The 25,329-nt window shown below is 39.1% G+C and overlaps 1 long non-coding RNA gene across 1 annotated transcript; it reads right to left on the reverse strand.

Annotated features, from left to right (window-relative positions):
• Positions 1–1,806: 1,806 nt before the first annotated feature.
• On the reverse strand, positions 1,807–25,329 carry LOC137166651 (uncharacterized). The gene is made up of 4 exons (XR_010923756.1): positions 25,074–25,329; positions 23,392–23,540; positions 6,130–6,316; positions 1,807–3,311 (listed from the first exon to the last, which is right to left on the reverse strand). It is a non-coding gene; the product is annotated as an uncharacterized lncRNA (long non-coding RNA).

Below are 25,329 nucleotides of genomic sequence, written 5' to 3' on the forward strand. Positions count from 1 at the left end.
AATTAAGGCTAATTTGATCCTTTTCCAGTTCATAATCCTCATATGGGAGCTCTGAACTGGGGAAGAGAGATCAAGTTATCCTTCGAAATATAAGAAAGACACTTATCCCAAAGAGCCTTGGGAATTTACAGATAGTTGGGGTTTTTTCCCCAAAGGCAGGTTCTAATATTGTTCCATAAACACACTGGAAACTTAAGAAATAATAAAACCATGTAAAAAGTTATAAATTAAGGGCTATGTTACTCACACCAAGTGTGTTCCATAGTTCACACTAGACATCATGAATATGAAACATTTCTTAAAAATCTGTTTATTTACTGACCCCAGGTTTGAAGAGTGATTAGGGATTTTGGGACATTTGGATTTTTGGGTGCTCTGTTTTAAATTCCTTCGAGCCACTTGATTTTCAGAAAGTGCTAAGCACCCATACTTGGAAAACAAGGTCCTTTTACAGCGTCTCAATTAGGTTTCCAAAAACTGAAGTTCCCAAAATGGCTAGTCACTTCTAAATATTTGATCCATGGTGCTGGGTACTTTAAATAGCACTAAAAATAGATTATACGGTTTTTCCTATTTTTTTATCTAAAAAATGTTTTCATATGTATGACATCTATGAAAATGATTGTATGTGATATTAGAATGATGAAGTCTATACAAAATTTAAGGAGAAAATGTCAATGCTTGATATTGCCAGGTGCCTACCATAGTTTCTCCATTACATTTGATCCCTGTATAGACTGTAGCAGAAAGGGTCTTTTTCTTTTTAGCTTGAAGACATAATCATATTATTTAACAAAAATCTGACACTGCAGATTTCCCACTTTGCAACTGCCTTTTTACAACATCACACATGTTCTTACTCACCAGATTGTTATTGGGTTTATAGTAAGAATATTTTTAAAAAATAATTAAAAATTTATTGCTAGTGAAAGGAAACAGACTGACAGTCTTGGAGACCAAAGTCCTTCTCGCTCTTTAGGCCAGGGACCATGTCTTTCCTGTGTTTGTACAGTGTTTTAACAGGCTGATAGTATATGTTTGAAACATCTCACTCTGCTAACAAATTTGGATTCTGCTGGGAACAGGTTACGTGGGTTCTGCTGACCTACTCAGGCAGGTGACTCATTACCTCCTCTGGATGTATGGGGTTGTCTACACTTGGAAATTTACTGATATTACTCATATAAAACTTATATCAAATAAGTCAAATTCCAGAATAAGAGCCTCCACATAAGAAGTTACTGATTTCAGGTGAGCCAGTTCACCCTCCATGGCAAACTCTGCAATAATTTCCTATCTTAAGGAACCTTCCTATCTTCCAACCTTGTAGCCCTTATGCATGTATAACTCCCACTGAAATCAATAGTTCCTATGGTGTATGTAGTTTTTCCTACATACCACACCTTTTGCATTTCACAAGTCTCTCCATTTTTGCACTGTTCAGTAACTGTTTTGTGTTCACAATTGCTGCACCGTGGAATGGAGGAGACACACTTTATTTCACACAGACTTTACTTTTGTTCCTTCTTGGTTTCCTAAGTCAAAATAAAAAGTCATTTTAGACTTGAGAGCACAAATGTACTTTGTGCATAGAACTAAACCATTCTTCTGCCTTTGGCTGCAACTGCACCTTCAAAATGTCTCTACAGCTCCTCTGCAGCCTGCGGGAAGATTTGAGCTTGGACCTGTGCTCCCAGCACACAGCTTGGCATTCAGGCTGTGCACTGAATTAGTGTTTGGGCCATACTGCACAGTACTTTGAAAACTAACTCTAATGAGGCTAAGAAAATCGGTTTTTTATATCATTTTAATGAAAGTTCTGTGTAAGGTTAAAGTCTGCAATTTAAGTCAGAAAGACACTATGTAAAAGTCAACATATTTTAGTTAGTTTTATTTAGCTGCATCATATTGGAATATGTAAAAAGGTCACAGAGCTCAAAAGGGTCAGCATACATTTATTTTCCCTGTGGGCCAAATCCTGCAGGCACTTACACACACTTAGCTTTATACACATCATACAGTCCCATTGAAGTCAATGGAACAATTCACTGTGTAAAGTTAAGCATGTCCAGAAGTGTTCACAGGATCAGAGCGTATGTTTGTTTGGGGGGGTGGGGAGCAGGGGAAAGTATTTCCAGGTTACCATTGGGAAACACAGCCTGGTAACAAGAAGCTCACTTCACAGAGAACCCTGTGCTGGAAGTAAAATAAAGAGTTAATCCTATAAGTCTCACTACATCTGGAAGCAGTACTGATTACCTGTCTCACTGCAAGTGAATTATTAATAAAGATTATACCTCTGTTGTAACCACAAGTGTCTCTCTCTGCTCCTTCCAGCTGGCTGGACTATAACTCCCACATTCCTCCCTCTTTCTACTTCATCCCTCACCCCAGTCCATGAGTTCTATCTCAAACTGAGACTCCCACCTGTTCTTCAAAACTAAGTGATAGGGTTTTCTTCTCTTTGGGCACTGTACCCTTCTCCTCTTCATGTTGCCTATAAGAAGGGTTCATCTTAGGCCAAAATAATCAGATCTATGGTATGCTTGGCGGATGTGTAAGGCATGAAATAGGACACCATGGAGATAAAGAATAGTACAGCAGTATATTAATGAGCAAAATAAAGACTGAAAGTTTTAAAAGCAGATTTGCTACTTCACTATAGTAGTTTTGGTTTTTGGCTAATTACTATACATGTGGTGGGTTCCTGCAACTTTGTCAAGAAAACGTAATATTTTCTTGCCAGTTTTTTTTTTATTAAACATTTGCTACAGTTCTTTACACAGCCAAACATTTCCTAAAAAGTAAACCAGAACTAGTGGGTAATGGGAAAAAATGAGACCCAGTGCAAGATAGTGAAACACTATTGTTCCCAACATACAGTACCTAGACTTCCCACTCTGAATGAGTGTGTAAGTCAGATACAGTAGTTAGATATGCAAGTGCTAAGATACACACTTGGAACCAGGGAAGTCAGGTCTAAAATTAGCTAAGGGATTTTTTAATTATAAACTCTTCCTCGCTATGGACCGAAACCAGAAGTCCTTATTCAGACAATATTTCCAGTGCATCATTGGGCCTGAAGGTAATAATAGAAAGGGCACCTATTTCCACAGAAGGTCCAGATATGCTAAATCTGGAGAGAGACAGAGAGAGGAAAGCTATAGTACCAAGTCAGGCCCAGGAATGCAGTTGCTCAAAATAAGTGTAGTGTGAACAGGTGGAATGGATCAGCTGGCTCTTCAGTGAAGAAGTCTTTCAGTCAGCAACTTTCTTCCTCAGGGTTTTATTCCTGATGTCTTCCAAGTGAACTGTTTACAACAAGAAAACCAAAACAGTTTACATAACCTGCAAACAAACAGAACTACCCAGCATAGTCTAGAACCCAGCCAGCAACAACTGGCTACGGAGTTCTGCCTTCTCCCCTTCTGGCTACCAAGATGCAGATTTTTACTTTCTTGTTTCCCTTCTGACAACCAGACTGGTCTTATTACTTCACTCTTCATAGCTGTGCAAAATCTGTACAGTGTGCTAATTCTCTTGTTTGGAGAAAACAAGTAGGTCCTTTGTACCGTGTCTCAGGCAGTTACCCTCCATCCATCTGAGCAGACATATAAAAAAGAACTAATCTGCAATCCAGAGTGCTCAAGCGTAGCAATATTTGTGGGCTATTCTGCATTTTGGCTGAAATGGGCTAGTTCTTCTGCAGCACTCCCAAAGTAAGTAATGTCCCATGGGGGAATGGAAAAGAGAGAGATCTTCCTATAGCAAATGCTCTACAACCTAGGAAGCATACACTCAACTGGGAGCCAGGAGACCATACATTCAAGCCTCAACCCTGTTGCTCAAATTTGTATGCACTTCATAGCCTTTATTATTTAGCAAAGCCTCCCATCTAGTCCTAGAAAGGAATCAGGTATAATGTTCCCTATTTCACAAATAAATTAATGTAGTGGCTGCACAAGATCACTTCAAGCAGAGCTAGGAATATAAATCAGCTCTTCAACATAGCAGATGAAAGACTCTTCCATTTAACCACACAGTGTTTCAGAGTGAATGTGTACTAAATCTGTGTGCTTGGCTATCTTATCTATAACCTCTGCTGTAACCATTAGACAACAGTATCCTCCGAGAACCAGGAATAGAAAACAGAGTTTCTGTTCCCTGACATTACTGCCTAGCAAATAGTTACATAACTCCTGGCAAAATGTGTGTCATACCTCCCTCCAGTGCAGGAGTGGGCAAACTTTTTGGCCTGAGGGCCACATCTGCATATAGAAATTGTATGGCACGCCGTACAGAGGGGCGGGGGGGAAGGGGCAGGGCTGTGTGGGGGGAGTGGCTGCCGCGCAGCACTGCTTGGGGCCAGGAGCGGCTCCAGTCAGGGTGCCACAGGGCCCACGTGGTGGGAGAAGGGCAGGGGAGAGGGGCAAGGCTGGAACGGGGGAGCGGCCTCTGGGCTCTGGCCAGAGTGCTGCTGGGCCCACGTGGTGGGAGAAGGGCACGGGGGTGGGGCAGGGCTGGGGGAAACGGCCGCCGTGCCGCGACCACCAGTTGAACTGGAGGGCCTGATTAAAAGCTCAGATGGGCCGTATGTGGCCCCCGGGCCTTAGTTTGCTCACCCCTGCTCCAGTGGCTGGTCTACAAAGGGGATAATAGTTAACCTTTTAGTTCTAGTGGTAGAAGCCTATGCTGGAGTTCTGCAGCTCCAGGATTCAAAGCTGATGACTACTCTGGCAGATAGCGGGGGTCTGTGTGGCTGCATAATATAAAATATGTTTTTCCAGTTTTCATTTTAAATTTGTTTAATTCAAAATTTGAGAAAATATCCTCTATAAAGGTTTCATAATTAAAGATCATTATAAATTGTCATTTATGTGATAACATGATAAAACACAGGTGTTCCACATTTTGGTCATTTGCTATACATTTTGATTCATTGTGTCACACTGGCAAATTTAAAGATTGAGATGTGTACTGCAATCTGTCCAACTAAAAAGAAGAGAGGGGGATAAAAGGGAATCACTCACTGGACTCCCTTCCCCCATGCCATACAGGAAAGACATTAGGACATTAAACTTATGTAAGAAGAGAAAACTGATCAAAGATAGCCTGTTTGTTTACTATTTTAAAAATATTGCTACAATGCTTTAATTTAATTAACTCTAAAATATATGCCCATTCTTTTATTTATTTGCTTGTAAAGACCGCTGATTTCATTAAAGTTTTTGCAATTTTGCCTTTTTAAAAAGACAACATTATCATGCTATTCCTTATACTTATTGGGAATAGTACAAATATCAAAGATATGTTAATTACTTGCAATGTAATGCTGATCAAAATATGCAGATAAGTAGGGTTTTTTCAAATTTGGATTAACTCAAACCTAATAATGCTTTTCCGTATTAAAAAGGTTAACTTAACTATTCTATATTCATTTATTTGTGTTGCTTCTTTTTAACTGAGGTTTGCAAATCTTAATTCTTTAAATGTGAATGGGTTAGTGGACAAATAAATCTGAAATGAATTCATCATAGTCTATCTCTAGAAGTTATTACATTGCTTTTTGGTTGTAAAGCCGTATCTTTTTTTATAAGGGTGGAATTTTAAAATGTGACATCCATGTCAATTACAAGATCTGATTTGGTCTAATAAACCTCAGAACCCTTAGGGCAATTTACTAAACCTCAGTTATGCTCCTGGATTGCACAGATGATCTAAAATATGCTCCAAGCCCTAAAATAACATATTTATTCACAATATAGTGATTAGGAAACATTAAATATGTGCAAACATTAACAAAGATTGACACTGTACTTTGTAAACCTTGGCCAAGAGGTTCAAGTGCAATTCTGCATAGAGAAGGGTGAGCTGGTTCATAAAAATAATAATCTGAACTAACCTAAACCTCGAACATTCCCAGATTTCTGAATTAAACCTGTAATACTTTTAAAATTCAGATTGATTCCACTAAGAAAATGAAGCCAGTTTAAATTACTTTTTCCCTCTCACTCCACCCCTGCTGTACTTCCCATCCCTGTACAACAGATCCCAGTTACATCTTGATGAGGTGATTTTTTTCTCCTACCCAATTAACCTTCTCTTTCCCTGAGTAACCTTGACAACTACCTTTCAAAATGTCTCCTTTGTTCCATTACCACTGTTGTCTTGAGCATCTGCTGGGAGATCTTGCATTCCATAGACCTTCCCATTATTTTCTCCAATACGGTGAACCACATAGAAAGTGGGATCATGCACAACCGGCATTCACAGAAGCAGCAGAGTCATGTAGCTAGCAGCTGAGCCAGGAAGTTTCCTTCAGAGAGTAGGATCAAGAATGGATTAAAACAGTACAATTTAATTTGACTTAACACCTTTTACACAACCTATATCCTACCATAAATGCTTTACAGAATTAGATAATACCTTTGCAACATTAAATAATAAAAGAGATAATATAACAGAGATAAATGGGAGAAAGTATTTTTTCAAAAAGTTACTTTTACAATTTAAGTAAACAATTTCCAAGACCCACCCTCCTATGCACACCCACACAAAGGGTTGCGATTATAAGCACATATTGGGAAATTCCCTTTCAATGCTAACATTTTATTTTTTTCTGTACAATAAGTATTTGACAAGCAAGATTTTATGAAAATTTCACTTAGGAATAACAGGCCAAATTCTGCTGTCCGTAACACACAATACAACCCCATTGATTTCAGTGGGGTTGCGTATGTAACAGAGATCAAAAGGTAACCAACAGTCAAGTATTCAGAGTAAAAGAAACCTTCATTTTTTAAATGATGCATTTCTTCCCGTTGTTATCATTACTAGGATGCACTGGAGAGTTGCACACTTGGCTAATGTGTACTGGACTGAATACAATAGCAAGAACAAAACCCATGAAATCATTGTAATATAGATTTTCATCATAGCTAAAGACTATGGCAGTTCTTTAGAATGGCAATTTAATAGAGGGGAAATGATTCCTCAGCGAACAGTGATCTAAAGAAATTACAGGATCACCGTTACTTCTTTATTTCGGTCTACTCATGTACAAAAGTGGAGTAACAAGTTGTGAAACCACAGGAATCTCAGACATGCTTCTAGGCACCATGGGAGAATTCAGCTTGTTCCTTAGGGCTGATCTACACTGGGAACTTACATTGGCATAGCTACATCTCTCAGGGTGTGAAAAATCCACGCCCTGGAGACATAGCTATGTTGATCTAACCCCCAGTGTAGACACTGCTAGCCTGATGGAAGAATTCTGTCAACCTAGATACCGCTCTCAGGGAACTGAATTACCTCTGCCAATGGGTGAACCCATCCTGTTGACATAGGTAGTGTCTACATTGAAGCAGTATAGTGGCTCAGCTGCAGCACCGTTCCCAGGCAGTAATTGAAGCACAGACATACCCTTAGATATGTAAGTAACCCCCTTAAGGCCCTTATCCAGAAAAGCACTTGAGCATATGCTTAACCACCGATTATTTTCAAGATTTGTTTTCTTTAATGTTCTACATAAGAAATAGTTTTCCAGGAAAGGGGAATCGTATATCTATGAGACACTATCTTTCACACTGAATCCTATTTTAACTGGATTCTCAAGCTGGAGAACAGCATTTTCCCATTCACTTCATCATACACTTCATCACTTTAGCTGATGTGATCTGAACTCTGGGCCTTATCCGGTGGACTGCCAAGCACGAGCTGGCCATTGTACAACAAAAACTAGTTTATAGCATGTTGGGAGCATGTCAGAGAGCAACAATTTCTGCGTGTAATGTAATATGGCACTGTACATATTAGGTTCTTGTGTATGTTTATAGGAACTTTGGAATCTATGTATGTTTAACAGAAGAATAATGAATATGTCTGAAAACTGGGAAAATGTGGTCAGATCTACCAGTTCTAGAGAATATGTGCTTTACTGGATGAAATAAGGATGCTTGGTTAATTACACTCAGTATTAACTCACTTAATGGAAAACTTCACACTACACTGAAATGTTTCTAAACCATTTTGCACTAAATCAGTACAATTGTATCTGATTAATATCCAGAGTTAAAGTGCAGTTGGAAAAATAACTATGTAAAAATGGCAGCTTCCAACAGATCGACTCCCTTTGTGTACTGAGTCATAACGGCTTTTCCTTCTTTTGTTTTTTGTGTCTAAAATACATTTTTACAATTCAACTCCTCTTTGGTGGGCAGAGTCAACACAGCTGTGGAAGAACAAACTGAATTCTCTTCTGGTTTGTGCATCATAAAAGAGATTTGTTAGCTAAGTTCCAATTACTGAATCTTTATTACATGTGATAATGTGCCATCAGAAAAAACACTGCTTGACTTTCAGACTACAGGTTGGGTTTGAAGGACTGGCAATAAATCAAAACCATCACTATTTTCAAACAGAGCAAATTACATAGAGAAGCACTGAGAGACAATGAAACATGGAAGGGAACATGGAACCCTCATTATGCTATTTTTACAGTCATTTAATAAATAAATCACATTTTAAGCATTTTCCCATTTTGAAAAATCTCTATTTATTTCTCCAAATAGCACACAATGTTAATTACTGCACTTGGCACAAACATCTTTTCAATTAACTACACTAATATTATTTTATGTATTCAGCCTAGTTGCATGGTTTGTATATAAAACCACTAAGTAAAACAATGACACAAGCAGATTGGAATTATGACTTCATTTTTTTTTTAAACTTTTAAAAAATTGGAAGAAAATGTCTCCACTTCAGTGATTTCATTTTCACTTTGATAAAAGTCAGATCACTGATCTGGAACATCCCAGATAATTTCAGAATATTCTGGCAAATTTATGTGGACATTAAGAGGGCTTGAGTATATAAGACATTTAAAATAATCTAATCTTCAAAGAGAAATGAATCAGTATTTTGGCAGCCCTTTAAAAAAAAAAAAAAACAGCTCTAACTAAGGCCTAAAGTAACCAAAAAGAGATCTAAAAATATTACCTATGCAAAGTCTCTATAACATAATAAATGTTTAAAAGTGGCACTTAATGGGACAGGAGCACCTAGGTCAGTCTAAAATCATCTATGAAGAATGCAAATAGGATATTAGCTACACTTTGTCTTTGGAACCAAGGTCTAACAATTTAGCTTTCTAGGTCTCTATGAGGAGTGCTGAATGAAAAAACAATGCTAACAGAAATAGCCTGGGAAGAGGGACAGATTTGTTACCTGCATGCTGAAGCAGAAAGAGCAAATTGTGTAGTATCAGAGTAAAACATGAGGCAAACACAAGCCAGCAACAAACACACGTCAAAGAAAGTGGCTTACAATAGAACTTTGAAGAACATATAAGAGTTGGACTGAGATAGACACAAATGGTCCTATGAAAAACCATTATATGGTATATCAACAGCTAAGAGAAAAACCATGGCAATAAGTACATATACAACTGTTGAAGAAGAGTGATTCAATGATCAGGGTATGAGACTGAGAGCCAGGAATTTGGATTGTGTTCCAGCTCTGCCATTGACTCAATGAGTGGCTTTGGGCAAATTCTCTGTGACTCAGTTTCCCCAGCTATAACATGGAGAAAGTGATACTTAATCCTCTTTGTAAAATGCTTTGATATCTATAGATTAAAAAAAACCATATGTGCAAGATATTAACTACTATTATGATTTGTTTTATTTGTAGTATGGTGAATTAACCTATGTATTGGCCTGTAAGAGAGGATTATTAATCTTCAAACAATTGGTATTACACAGAATCCTGTAATATTTGATTTTTTATTGTTCCTTATAACTGTGTCTACTTTATCCTACATTGTGTGCAGATTCTCTCTCTCTCTCTGACAGAGATAATATATGTATACTAGACCTCAACAAAAAGAAAATTAAATCAATCTTAGTTTCCAAAAAACCCAATATTATGATCAAAATAATGTCAAAGGAAGTAGAAAGGTCAAGCAGCAGCAGCAAAATATTCATCAGCCAGTGTCTAAAGATCAAAATAAACTCTTAAGAAGGGTGTTTCAAAGTACAGAGGACAAAATCCAGACTGCAAAGAAGCCAAGAAATCTTGATTTAAAAGATATTGCCACAGTCGCAATGTCTTACTATCACTGAGAAAAAATGAAGTCTGACTATTGGATTGCAACTCCTTGGGACTTTTATTAATATGTTTTTTTCTTTACAACTGGATTGATAATAGTTGTTTTATGACATTATTAGGAAGCTCCCCACCATCAGTGAGATTAACAATATGAGAACTCAGAGGGATTACAGAATGAAGAAAAAACATAACTATTTAGACCAGAGATTTGGCAAAGCATAATAGTGCCCTGAGGTGTTAGAGCATAAAATGCTGAAAGTATTTGTGGTTTGAGAATTGTGACAGACTCAGTATTTGGGATTATGGAACTGTTAGTGTTGGCAGTGTCATTGGAGGGCAGCTGACTCCCAGTGATCTTAATTTTGTTCTCAGAGCAGAACGTGAACAGTTCATAAAGTTCTGTGGATGGAGGAAGAGCCAGATTAGACAGCTTCCCTGCAATAAAAAGTTACAAGAGAGCAGGGCAGTCTGCCCGTTCTGCAATTAAGTTGGAATAGTAAGCAGATCTGGCTTATTTCAAAGTATCTCTGTATGCATTTATATGGTCCAAACCTGTAAGTGTACATAAAGTCAAGAAGCCCAATGTTTAACTTATGGCCTGTAACCTTCACATTTTAAAGGTCCCCAATGCACCAGGGAGCATATAAGAGTAATGGCCAGGGCAATTACAGGTGTAGTTAGCCTCAATTATTTAAGAAAATGAGGAATTTCACTTGGTGTTGCAGTAATAAAAGCAAAGATTGTATTCATGTAGTGGACCACTGTGTTCAGTTAACAATGTAAATGGATACTCTGGTCCTTACTCAGGTTTTACTCAGGGCTAGTCTACACTAGAAGCACTACATTGACACAGCTGCACCGATGCAGCTGTGCTGCTGTAGCACATCTGCTGAAGACATTGTATGCCAATGATACAGCATTCTCCCGTTGGCATAATTACTCCACCGCCATGAGAGGCGCCAGCGTGGACAGCGCTTAGGTCGCTGTAACTTGTGTAGCTCGGGGGGTGGGGGTGGGGCCTTTTTCACACCCCTGAGCAACCTAAGTTACATTGACTTAAGCGGTAATGTAGATCTGCTCTCAGACTTTATTCAGTAAAGACCTCCAAGTTTGGCCAAGAGTGAACAGTTGAAAGTGCAAGGAAAAGTTATTTGTATTTTGCACTTAAATAGCAATTATCTACATAGCTCTTTACAAATATGAATTGATCCTCAAACTGCTCCCCACCAGATGGGGAAAGTGAGATAGAGAACTGTAGACCTCAAGCCTATCAGCATTATTACATGTTTGATTTTATGCACTTGCACATTCCCATTGAAGTGAATGGAACTATTCAGGTGCGCAGAAAGGTGTGTGTGAGAATGTTTGCAGTTTAGGGGCCTAAGAGATTTGTACAAAGCCACAGAAGGAGTCAGCATGAGACGCAAGATTAGAACTTCCAACCCTAGAAACTAACATCACAATTTCTGTAAATTCCTATGCCACTGCTTTAGTAACATAAGTTCAAACAACTTTACTTGGTATAATATCTTTCATCCAAATGATCTCAAAACCAGTTAAATAATATGAGCACAACGTTAAATAAAAAATAATAGCAAAAGGAGAAAGAAATTCAGAAATACAAGGGAGAAAAGATGTCTTCAGAAGAGATACTCTGAAGGTATTCAAAATAAAACAGAAAATGAATGAGATTAGAAGGAAAATGAACTGTTGAGTTAATGAGGTGAGAATAGCTCCAGAAAAGCTATTTTTCTTGACAGGAGCTGCAGAGGAGAAGATTCTTGCACCAAGAGCCAGATGATATGACATTTCATACAAGAGGTGCATAAACTAGCAGACTGAACAGGAAAGATCTGCTGGGTGGGTGAGCACAAATCTCAGAGAGGAATGAAGGAGTGCATGCCAAAAGGGGGCCTCAGTGCACAGTATGTGGGGCAGCAGGCAGGATGGAGGCACAGGAGAATACCTTTGGGCTGGTCTACACAGGCCGTGAGAGCAAGCTTCCCAGCCCAGGATTAAGAGATTCAGGATGGGAGGAATCACACTAGCATTCTAAAGCCTACACCCCCTCAAATAGGTCTTTTTAAAAGTCCCACAATTTGAGACATTTAAAATTAGACTAGAAAAGCACCAAAAATGGAGTAATTCTACATTGGAAGGGAGCTAGACTATGTGACCTGGGACTGTGTCTTCTCTAATGTTTATGATTCTGGGTTTCAGTTGCAGCTGGAATAGCTGTTACAGTGTTGAAACAATCAGAAAGTTTAAAACTAAATAAGAACAAATTCAAGAGGCAATACAAATAGATCACAAAAAGGCATGCTGTCAAAATTATTCCAACACCACAGTTGTAACTCCTTCTGTCACAAGGGAACTACACTCCATATGGGAGGCAGGATCCCTGGCCCCTTGATATTCTGTGGCTATTCTGGTTTCGAAGTTGCACCTGCACAGAGTTAGCCATAACAGATACCTGTGAATTTATGAAGCTCATCCAGAAGAGATGGGGCACAAAGACAACAGCTTCATCTAAAGGTGTGAGTGAAAGGAACTGACTGGGCATTTTACCCAATTTTATGCTGGCAATAGACACAGAACTAGAGCATTCAGACTTATTTCCCTTTTTTGCCCTTTGACTATGGAAACTCAAACTGGTCCAGAAATGAATCAATTTCCTTTGCCTGTGCCCTTAAATTTGATTAATAGAGCCTTTGGTTAAAGCCACTGAAAGTCCTATTCATGGCAGCTAGATCATTGACTACAACATTGTTCTTGGATCTACTTCTGAGAAAAGGAATGATAAAGATTTGGACATCTAATGGTGTGTTGCAACATCTTTCTCAAATTGCCTTCACATTCATATTGGCTTTGCTTTGTTTGTCTTATATTCTTTTCTATGTTAATAAGTAGCAGAGACTTCAGTTTACTGCTGCATGGTGAATAAGAGAATAAAATGTTGTTGCTGGCCTCTATTTTACGAAACTCTCTGGGAAATTTACTTCACTATCCAATGGCTTTGGAGTCAATTTTCATAAGATTAAAAGCAATATAGATATGGTAGTAGCCCTACTGCCCCTTGTGGATGGAGCAGACAGTGTTGGGGGGCGGGAGGGGAACTGAAAAATTCCACTATTATGAGTTTTATAATTAGAAAAGTCCTCAAGCACCAATCCTTAGTAAAGATTTACGTTTGTGGTACATACCACTCCCAAAATTAGAGGATAACAATGCTAGCTACAAGATGGGTTCCCTGTCACTTGTATCTCAATTACAGAAAAGATGAAGGGGATGCCACAAAGAGGGACTCTGAGGTGAAAAGCAGAGGGAGACAAATAAGTAGATCTGACTATATGAACAGTAAGTGCATGAGTACAGTCATATTCTTTAGCTCAACAACCGGAATATTTTGATCAATGCAATAACAACACTGCCACCACTTAACATTTGTATGGTGCTTTATCATTTCAGCTCAGTGCTTTCGAATGTGGGGGGAATCTTCTCCCATACCTCCCAGGCCACATATCACACTAGTCTAGAGAATGCAGGGCAGAGCAAAAGGAGCAGTTGTGTTGGGGAAAACCAGATGATTCTGGATGCACTGTGAACCTTCATTGCAAATGTGCTTCTGTAGCTAACAGGTAGGAAGTTTCTTGGAGCCTAACTTTTCCCTCTGTTCCTTCAGCAGTCCTTAATATAGCTGGTCGAAGGAATAGTTCCTGTCCACAGGGTGGACAGGCTCAGGAAACAACTTACTGGCCTTAGTTTCTCGCAACACATAGATAGGAGAGTATGTGCCTTGAACCCACTGATGGGCACCCCCACAAAGAATGGCATGTAGCCTACTAGAGCGGAACAACCAGTGGAGGGGAGCAAAATTGAATAAAGAGAGAAAGCAGAAAAAAAATATACACAAGATGAGAAGGAAAATAACCAAAGACACAAAAGGAGAGGAAAGAATGGTCAGAAACAAGTGGAAACAAGAGAACGGCAATGGAGTGCAGCACAAGGAGATCCCAATCCTTCAAGATAACACAGGGATAGCCAACAAAAAATGCTTGGGAATTATAGTGTTCAATCATTTTAGTGAATTCTCTTCACAATATTGTAGTCGAGAAAGTATAACCCATTACTATGCCCATTTTACAGAGGAGAAACAGGCACAGAAAGGGTGAGTTAAAAGGGTTAAAAGGGTTAAAAGACACATACTGTGCAGTCACAGGGCTGGGATTAGAATTTAGGATCTCCTAACAATCCATCCTTTCTTCAGTCCACTGGAACAGCCAAACCTCAACAAGTCAAATCCAGCAGTCCATCCTCAGGCCAAACTCTCACTGCAACCACCAAGAAAAAGGCCAAAGCAAGAACTGAGTAAAGACTATAGGAACCTGAGGAAAATAACCAGCTTTTTCATACTGTGGACAACAATCTGTTCACATCAGGATTATTTATTGTCTTATCCTCTACCAACATGTAGTAACACACAGGAGACTAACACAAATAAAGCCCTATTGTTAAAGGGAGTCTGAAGAGAGGGCCTATGACAATTAAATATCTCCCTGCCAGTCTGTATCCACCTCAGATAGTTGAAGTGTTTTGTGCACAAAGGGCCTGACCCAAACCCCCATGAAGTCAATAGGACACTTTCCATTGACTTGAATGGGCTTTGGATGAGGCCCTGTTATGACAGTCCTACCATTGAAGATATAAATAAACTATATGAGCTTGATTAACATAACCATTACACTTTTTATTGTGTTGCTGTCTTGCTGAGTAGGTCTTCCCTGTTGGAAACATTTACAAAGACTGCAGCAAGACTACACTCATGAACGGGAATGCAATCAGAAAGAAACTTCAGTACTCCAAACCAAGCTGTGCTTCCATCTTGTTCTCTCAACCGATGTAGCACATTTTGAATGAAGACAAAAAAAGCTCTTAAGCAGAGTCATTAGTTTGGCGAATCTTATAATCTAATCACAAAGTATAAATTGTGACACTTTTCAATTTGATTGGCAATTTCTAATGCACAAATGGACAGACAATGCACAAATGGACAGACATTATCCTAAGTATCTCCCTATTAGTGGGACAAATGGGGCAAAGAGCAACAGACCTGTTGGTGCTCCTGAATTTAATGTCTTTTGGGTGTGCCATGGTAAAACTAGTTCTGCAATCAGGTCTTGGAAAAACACACCAGATTTGTTTTTCAGGGCTTGATCTAAAGCCCACTGAAATCTATGGGAGACTTTTAGTTGACTTCAATGGGCAATGAATCAGGCCCTCGATATTCTCCATTAGACCATCTACACTATTATCTTATGCTCTTCTTTTGGCTTGTCTTTTCAGAGTCTTACATCAGCATATGCACTCTCCATTCTAATCTCATGAGTTTTCATTTCATTTTAAATGCCAAATCCTCATTTCCCCAAAGTCTCTGTTCTACTGCCAAGTTTTTATATGAGAAATAGAACTGATACAACTGCTTCTGAGATATGCTTTATAAATGGCTCGGTGTCTGTGTCAAAGATGGCTCTGACAGTCATGAAGCCTTCTTCCTTTTCCTCAATCACAGAGCACCTAGACCAGTTGCTTTAGATGCCTTCTTTTTTCATGGATCCTGGCTGCTTCTCTTTGCCCCAGCCTAACAGTTGTCAGGCGGTCATATTTTGTACCAGTGCAGCCTGTGCATTATCTTCACAGTGAATTACAATAATCCAGCCTAAAGGTGACAAATGCAGGAATCATTGTGGCCTGGTCTTCATCATGGAGGAAGTTGCCTAGCAAACTGGAGGTGAAAGAAGGCATTTTTAGATACTGATGCTACCTGGTCAACCAAACTTAGCAAGGAGTCAAACAGGATCCCAACACTTCACACTTATATGGGAAGACAACACCTTAGCTAGTTCTTCAAAGCATTGCCCCTTTCCAACCAGCATCCCTTTTTTCTTACCTGGGCTTAGTTTGAGCCAGTTGCTTGTCATTCAAGAGCTGATTTCTTCTAGGCATTCTGACATCTTTTAGTAGCAGAGGTGGGTGCATCAGTTGAGAATGAAGTATATAACTAAGGGTCCTCGATATATTGTAGGCAGCTGCCCCCAAGATATCTCAACCCTCTCTCCAGAATGATCTCATGTAGATATTGAAGAGATGAGGGGATACAATGGATCTCTATGGGACCCTACAGGTGAGGACCTTTGGAGAGGAGGAGTCAGCGATCACCAGTCTCTATCAGGCAGGTATTATAATAATAATTCATTTTCCTGATGGTGAAACTGAAGCACAGAAAGGTGAAGCTACTTGCCCACACCACAAAGAGAGTAGCAGAAGAATTTGGAAAAGAATCCATCAGTCCTAACTCCATATTCCCTGATAGCCTGAAACTGAGACACACAGTAGTGGTTAACACTGACGAATAAGCTGCTTCCTGTCCCAAGTTTCCCATTCATAGAGGGGAGGGGGAAACCATCCTTCTGAATGAATTTGTAAGTAGTGTTTAAAGTCTCTCCCTCTGGAGATGAAGATTGAAGCATTTATAGTCTCACTCATTTTGCCCCTACAATAACATCTCTGGGCAAGACAGTTATTCCTCTTATGTACAAAAGCCCCCAGGGTCTGAAGGGAGAGGCATAGGTCACAGAAGTCCTCTTTAACTGATGGGAGAGGTCCCAGTTCAGCAGATCAGCTTAATTTAATCACTTCCAAGCTGTGCCCCATGAAACTATGCTCTGCCCCGCACATACAAAAGCAGAGAAGATCCTATGCAAATGCTCATAATCCCACCCCAATCAAGAACCCTTGCTAAGGGGATGGATGCTCAGCAACTACCTCAAACACTATCAAATCTAACAGTCCTATTCAGACAGACAATGCAATTAATGGGGGAACATTACAGACAGAAGATGGAGAAGATCAGCCAGTAAGGATACCAGTGTTGGAGGGCTTCACAAATGCTCTTTGATATCCTGCTCCCAAGATGAGCAAATACCATTTTGAAAAACTGAATTTACATTGGTCTTAAAAGGTCCAGTTTCTAATTTACCCTTCAAACACCCATTTTGTTTTCCTAACTGATTTTGCATCCAGTTTCCTAATGACATTGTAATATATGACCCATGTCATTAAAAACAACATGTTAGATGAGGATGACATTGTTTATCTTCCATGGGAACATTTACTGCATTAGACATGTACACATAACCAGCATGTTTAGGAAATGATTACTAATTTTTCTTCATGTTCAAGATTTACTAGTTTGAATTTACAGATTGGTGTCCTGAATGTGAAAACAGTAGTTTGTGCTTCATCTCGTATTTCAGTCCAATTTTATGGCAATGTATTAGCACAACAGTTGCGAATATAGTCTGGATTTACAAAACCACTGAACTCCCCTACCAAGAGTTACCTATAAAGCTGTCAAGTTTGCTGGTGATGCTGTCCAAAGTTAGAGAATTTTGACATAGAACACTGCTAAATCTTAGAAGGCACTGGATTTTCCCTCAGCTGGAAGTGAGGCAAGGCATATTCCCAAGAAGGAATGAAACTTTCTTGGAGTTGGTTTTAAATGTTTACTGTAATCTCCTCTATTTGAACAGCATGCATTACTGGCAATTTTAGGAATGACTTTTTTCCCCACTTGTCAAATTGATGGAAGGAAAGATCTGAAAGGAAGAGTTCTGTAAAAAGCTAGTTTGCTAGCAGTCTGCAATGGGCCAGTGAAATGATAAGAATGTTAATGTTTAAAAAAGCTTGAACATTTTGGAACACAGCAGTATATGGACTTTATCAATCTGATGTTTTAATGAGGAGAAAAATGCCACCAGTTGTTTTGCCAAGCCAAAATCTTTCTGTTTCTAAGGATACCATTGACATGTCCCTAGATACAATCTAGAAACATCTGCTCTGCTTCTAGTCTGCTGCTGCTGCTGCTAGAAACCAGGGACATATTTTAAGACATATGAAAAAAATGGATTTTGGAGTAAATCATCTTCCATGTAGTCATTTCAAATCTGGGTTTGAATCTCCAAATATCACCATTTTTTAACAGAAAAACAATAACCACTGTAAGACATCAGGATGGCAGGACTGTCAATAATGGAGTGGAATTGATATAAAAGGCTAGAGAACCTCACATTTATTAATACTATGGTTTTCCTTCCAAAATACAATATAATTAAGGAATGCTTCCAGACATAAAGAAAGAAGGCATCTAGTAAAATATGCTCAATATTAAGTGTTGGACTTTTTCTTGTTTTGTAAATGTTGTTACAATTAAATCAAAACATTTCAATATATAAAAAATTCATTGTGAAGTAGGTATCTATGAAAACATACTGCAATAAAAATAACTACATAAAACATCGCTGATCCTTGAGCTCATTATTTCAACTGTCTTTGTTCAAACCATTTCATACATTTATAAATCTCCTCAATTTTGTATTGTGTTTTAATGCCTCACATTAATGGATCATAGCACTAACGAAGGGTAACATAAAACATTTTAGTGGCAGTGTGTTAAGAACAAACGTTAACAATTAAGGCTGCTTTAAAGGTTGGCGGAGTTGCCGTACAGTAAATACAGAGAGAATACATGATGGTGTGGTAAAGGTTTTACCAGCATACGTTTGTGATGAAGGAATTTTTGAAACGTGCAATGACATGAGCAAGTTGAACAGGTCATTCCAAACAACTGCCTTATACCATACCCCACCATCATCCATTATACATATACTACATATTTGTCAAGAATACTATTTTAGAAATGTTTTAGGTAGTTTGAAGGGATTCTCTTACTGATATTCTGTTCCACATACCATCTCCTGTAAAGACTCAGGGTAAAATTTTCAAAAATACTGAAATGGCTTAGAATTCCATTTTCAGAAGTGACTTCAGTGCCAGGCCCATTAACTTTCAATAATGCTTAGACCGCTAAGTGCCTAAGGCTACGTTTATACTGACGGCGGCAAAATCACCATCGCCAGATCGATCTTTCAGGATCGATTGAGCAGTCAGTGAGACCCGCTCAATCGATCAGGAAGTCAACTGAGTAAGTCCACCCCCCCAAGTAGCATGTGTTCGCAGTGTGAACAGTGCGCAGAAGGGAAGCTGAGCAGTGGACGTCAGTTACGCAAACTACTCTGTGTAGTTTGCGTAACTCCTGTCGACTGCCGCCGAATCGCGTGGTAAGTGTAAACCAGCCCTCAATCACTTTTGAAAATGGGACTTCAAGCCATTTCAATACATCCTGATTTGGGCCCTTCAGTGCTACCATAATATACATTTCTATAACTACTGCTACTAGTTGCTAATAAAGGCCCAGATCCTCCAAACACTTAATGTATGTGCTTAACTTTAAACACGTGAACTAAACTGATGTCAATGGGACTTAACTTTAAGTATGTGTATAAGTGTCTGGTGGATCAAGGCCATAATTCTGATTCTAGAATCTTTATTATAAGTGGTTTTAAGTCAGAGCAAATACAGTTTGGTTTGCCAATGCCAGAATGAAGTTTTAATTAATTTGTTTTGAAAACAAAGAAATCTGTCTATACACTCCTGAGGTCCATAGTTAAGCATTTTTGTAAGGAAACTTGCCTAACTGTGGAATTATGAGAAATATACTAAAGCACTAATTAATTACTACATGCTAGATGCTCACAAACTCCAGCAATGGGTGCAATTACAGAGGGATCAGATGTCTTGTAAATAATTGTGCTCAAAGCCATAAAGGTTTCTTGTTCCAGCTGCAGTATTTTTTAAACATATCACTGGTATCACCTAAATATATTCTTTGCCTATTAGAGAAGGAAGGGTGACAGCTAAAAATTGTATATGGATACAGAACTTAAAAAACTTAATAACTATCCACAAAAAGAAAGGCACTCATCTGGAGCAAAGGACACATTTTATTTTGCAGTAAGTGCACCAGATGACAAGAGATGTCTTAGCCAACTTATGAGTGATTTAGTAGAACAGATATATTCCCCACTCTTCTGAAGTCACATAAAAGGAAAAGAAAAAAAACATACTTCTTTCACCATTATTGATGAAGACCATATATAGTGACTTGGTTAGATTTTTTTTTTCCTATTGTCTCTTACAGGTATATAAAAAGTATACTATGGCCCTGACTTTTTACAGCTGTTATTCTTATTATGACACAGAATGTATATAAAAAGAATTGGCATAACTTCTTAGGTCCCAATCCTGCAAACACACATGCACACACTTAAATTTAAGCACACGTGTAGCCTTAGTGAGCAATATACTTTAAAAAAAAAAAAGCAGTAGTATGGCAGCTTAAAATAATATAAGGCCAAATTCATGACTGGAGTAAGCTGACACAACTCCACTGACTTCAAGTCTGAGAATTAAACCCACTTCAAAGTTAGGAAATTCTGTAATAAAGGCTTGATCATGGAAACACTACTGGGCATAGCACTTTCTCCCAAGCTTTATTCCTGGCAGCTGTCAAGCAGTTAATGACGACGTAAGGAGCTATAGAAGTGCACAGTATTATTATTATATATGTTGGGCCCAGCATTCTTTTTACCTGTGTAATGTGATATATTAGTACAGTTCGTGTTTGAAATACTTCTAAATCTCAACATTAAATCATAACTCACTAATATGTCACAGTGCTGAAAGGAAGGTATGAAATTACTGCCAATATTGGCACTCCTAGAAATCAAAATCTGTGAGGTGCTATATGCTTAGCTCTGTTTACAAATTTTAAATGGTAAAAATGTCAAATACCATGAAAAACCTCTTTCCAGTCCCTACTGGTTAAATTAAAGGATGTCAAGCAGTGGCAAACTATACTTTTAAATGTTTTATTGATAGCACCAGAGAACAACAAGCACTAAAATATACAGTGACCACCCAGCTGAAGTTTAAATGTATTCTTTCAACAGGACACAGGATTTCTGTCAGGATAGCTTTACAGGCCTTGATCAATTTAAAGACCCTATCAGTGACAAAGCATGTTAATATGCAAAACAATAATTCTGCCCACATTTAGGACAAAGATGATATATAAATTAAAAAAAGATACACAGTCAATATACTGAAGATCACACATTAACCCTGTATTCTGGGATTGGCATGAACAGTGCTCATGAAAACAAGATTTATGGCTCAATCCTGCAAACACATAGGCCCCAATCCTGCAATGGGACTACTCATAGCAGAAAATCATGTGTATAAGTGTTTGCAGGATGGAGCTCTCACACACGTGAGCAGTGCTGTTTAACTCAGAGGGGCTACTCACATGTAAAGTTACCCTCCTGTCTGTTTGCAGGATTGGGATTTTAAACTAAAATGCACCACACCTACGTCTTGATCCTGCAAATTCCTCTGTGCAGGTGCACTCCTGTGCCTGTGTGAAGCCCCACTTATTGCAAACTAACGGGTCTGCCTGCACAGAACAGCTTCCAGGAAGGGGGCTCTGGAGGACTCAGAACTCTAAGAGTTAATTATTCCAAACGATGCCAGAAAATAGTAATTACAAATTTAAATACAGTATAATGATTTCTTTCTTTCCACAGATGGTTACTACCAACCACATTTTTTTCCTTTACCTGACTTGTGTCTACTGCCAATTTAACAGTCACGACATATACATTGCCAGGAATTCAATGTGGTTGCCTCTTTAGGACCATGAAGGAATTTTCCATTAAAAAATACTCATTTTCAAATGGGAAAATAAACTTTATGTAACATCATAGGTTTTTGCCTCCTTTAGGAATTTCCCTCTTTAAACATCATTTAAATTAATCTGCTTTCAAAAGTTATTTAACTGAGTCATCAATGCTGATAAATTTCCAAGAGAATTTAAAACACAGTCTGCATCATCTTATTTTTTTCTCTCTAAAATATTAGATCTTATTCTAATGTTATTTAGAGTCTACACAAAATTCATCTCTTATTTCGGAAAAAAAAGTATTCTATTCATGGATAATAGACACTTGGATGTTAAAAAACCTATGCAATCCCCCCAAAAAATTTTACTAAAAAGTATAATGAAAGAATATAGAGTCATTCCAGATACATAATACCAACCCAACATAGCTCACCTCTCAAATCTAATATGGCACAAAAACAAACACTGAAAGTATGGAAATATTGCCCCCTCACCCTGGTCAGACCATTCTTTTTCCTTCAGTGTCACTCCAATCCAGTACACTGCTCTCTCCACCATAACTTTGCCCACAACAGTTATATGAAATAAACTACCTATCACGTATGTTAAATAACTGAGAAAAAGTCTCATTCTCTCATATTCGTTACAGACTCCCACTACAAATAGAAACTAGGTTGTACTGATTCTTTCTATGGTACTGTCAGCATTCTCCTCGTCGCTTGCACACATCTGTATCTTAATTTTTTATTTTTTTACAATCAAAGAACAATAATTCCCCAGCACTTTTATTCCATACAGCTTTCAACTCAACCACATCAAAGCATAAAAACATTAACATCAAAAGTAGACAATAATACTGTCAACCACCACCATATACTGTAACAAGGACATTGCCAGCCTTGTTCCATCACTAACATATTCTTTGCAAAGTCCAATAGTCAACAACACATTTTCATTCATAAATATCACTAATGGGCAAAGTAAGTTGAAAAAGATGGAGGAAATAGATACATTAAATGTTCCCTTCCATACTTTTAACCTTCAATTCTTTTGTGTGTAATTGGAGATATTTGTGTGGTGAAAGTGCATTAGATTATGCTAACTGTTTACACTCTTTTTAACCTTAACTACCCTCTAACAAAACTAAGATGGCATGGCTTACTGCTTATTATGCCTACAGAACGTAATGAACTAATACAATTTGTATGTTACATTCTGCTATATTTCTACATAAATCCTAACTCAATAGCAAGTCACATTGCCCATTATTATATAATGTAATGAACATAGTATGGCTGTCAACTGACTCTTAACTCTGAATGATTAATATTTTTTTTTACACCAACATCAAAAAGTCGCACATATTCAGTTATTGTTCACAGTTAAAGAATGCTGGCAGGAAGGACAAGCAATGTATGAAACTGTAGAGTTTTCAGCCTACTTTGGTTTTTAAATATGAATGATATTTTTGTGAGTGTGAAGCAGAATTACTTCAATGGCACAATTAAAGAAATACTGGTACCACCTACAGGAACATTAACGAGTTATCATTTTTCCTAAAAATCTTAAATCATTCACTTTCACCTGCCCACTTCCCAAACACAACTATAATCTGCAAACTGCAAAAGCCTTGCAATCACATTCACCTTTCATCACTGCAGGGGTCCAGGGGCAGCACAATCTTCAGCCAACATGCGATTCCTCTCATGTACTTGCTTTGTTACAGCAGCTCCTCCAGCAGCATTACTAGGAGAAACTGGCTTCCCAGATTCTGAGCCACTAGTTTTCCCCTTTCCTAATGAAATGGAATTTAATGGATCAAGTGGTCGGATAAATGTGATCATTACTTTACATTTCAGTTCTGCCTTGTAGTCACTGACAATCACTGTCTGTCATGCCAGATGACTACATTTTTTTACTTTCGCCATCTGACCACAATCTCAGTACAATCAAGAATCAAACAGCAGGTACAGCAGAAGGATTAATAGTGGACATCTGAAGTTACATTTGAAAGATTTAGGAACAAATAGTGAATGCCTTCCATTTTCAGTCAAACCCAGAAACTTTGGAGGCTACAAAGTTTCCCGGGACACATAGTATAAGTCTAAGAAAGTAGGAATCCCATATAAAAATGTTTCTGACCAGACAAGAAAACTAGCCAGAGGCATAGGTAAAATGATTTGCTGGAGCAGGATCCAGTTTTCATCCCTGCTAATGGGAAGGCATGATGGGTGATGGAACTGGAAAGCTATACAAATGTAATTTTCCTCTTTAAAATGAAGGGTATAGCTGCAAACACTACGTTGTGCATACTCCTTACATTGACTTGCTAACACTAAGAAAACTTTGGAAATATTTTTGTATTTAAATGTTTATTTTCTCTCACCTTCCTGTTTGGGTACCTTCCCACTGAGCTACTCTGAACAGAAACAAAATAACCCCAAACAAAAAGGGTCCGTTTTTCAATTACATCCTTCCTTAAATTCCACCACTTCAGCCAAGCTACCCAAACTGAGGATTCCTCTGGAGCAACTTCTGCCTTCAGACAAGGGCCCCCACATGGGGAGGAAAAAGGGTACACTATACTGGGACCCTGAGGCCCTGCGGGTCCGTAGGCCCTGGAGGACCCAGCCCAGGCTGGAACTCCCATTACCATGAGGAAAACATTTTTCATGGCTCATGAGATTATATGTATGGGATGAGTGATTGTGGTAAGTGTGTGGGAAGGGGCCGGTGTTACAAGTTTTTACAGGACTGAAAAAATTATGCTCGGGCCCTGCCCTAAAATACATGCAGGCCCATCTCTCACTGACCTTAAATCCATGGCAGGATTAGCCCATTAGATTCCCAGATAGGAGCACTATAGTTCAGTGTGACAATTTGAGGACATCTGTGCTATTCTCTTCTAGTCAGATTATGTCACACTTATCCCTGGTACAGATGGCTTGTCTTGTCTATATTCTGTTATTAGCATCGCTCGTTTTTATACAGCAAAATCACTCAAAGGCCCAACCAAGATCAGGGGCTGTGCTGGGTGCTGCACAAACATACTGTAGAAGACACGCCCTGCTCCCAAGAGCTCACAATTGAGTTTGAAGGCACCTAACCCCCGCTCCGGGTGTGACAAATGGGTTTACATACACGAGTCCCAGCACACCTTTATGGCCTTCGACAAGAGGATCTGGAGCTAAGAGCCCAGGGGGACACTAAGGTAGCTAGTCTCAGCTTCCTCTCTCCTGGCCAGACTGGGGTGTCCATGGACAGGCTCAGCGCGCAGTGGCTAGGGCAAGATCCGCCCGCCCGGAGTGCCGTGCCGTGCCGTGCCTACCCAGACGCGCTGGCTCCTCCAGCAGCGTGGCACCGCCAGGGCTAGGCGAGCACCATTGGCTCCTTCTCTCACTAGCAGCCGGGCCAGCACCGCGCGCCGTGGCAAACCCCAAGGCGAGCCCAGCCCAGCCCCACCCAGCGCCTGGCAGGGCGGCTCCGGCTGAAGGCAGCGGCGCACGGGGCTTGTTTTCCCCGGGCCGCCCGCGCGCGCCTGCGGCTTTGCAGCTGCGGCTCCTCCCCACCCAACTGAGACACCG

The sequence above is a fragment of the Emydura macquarii genome, unplaced genomic scaffold, assembly GCF_026122565.2.
Source record: "Emydura macquarii macquarii isolate MOO-44397 ecotype Brisbane River unplaced genomic scaffold, CSIRO-AGI_Emac_v2 contig_2897, whole genome shotgun sequence".
NCBI classification, from domain to species: Eukaryota; Metazoa; Chordata; order Testudines; family Chelidae; genus Emydura; species Emydura macquarii.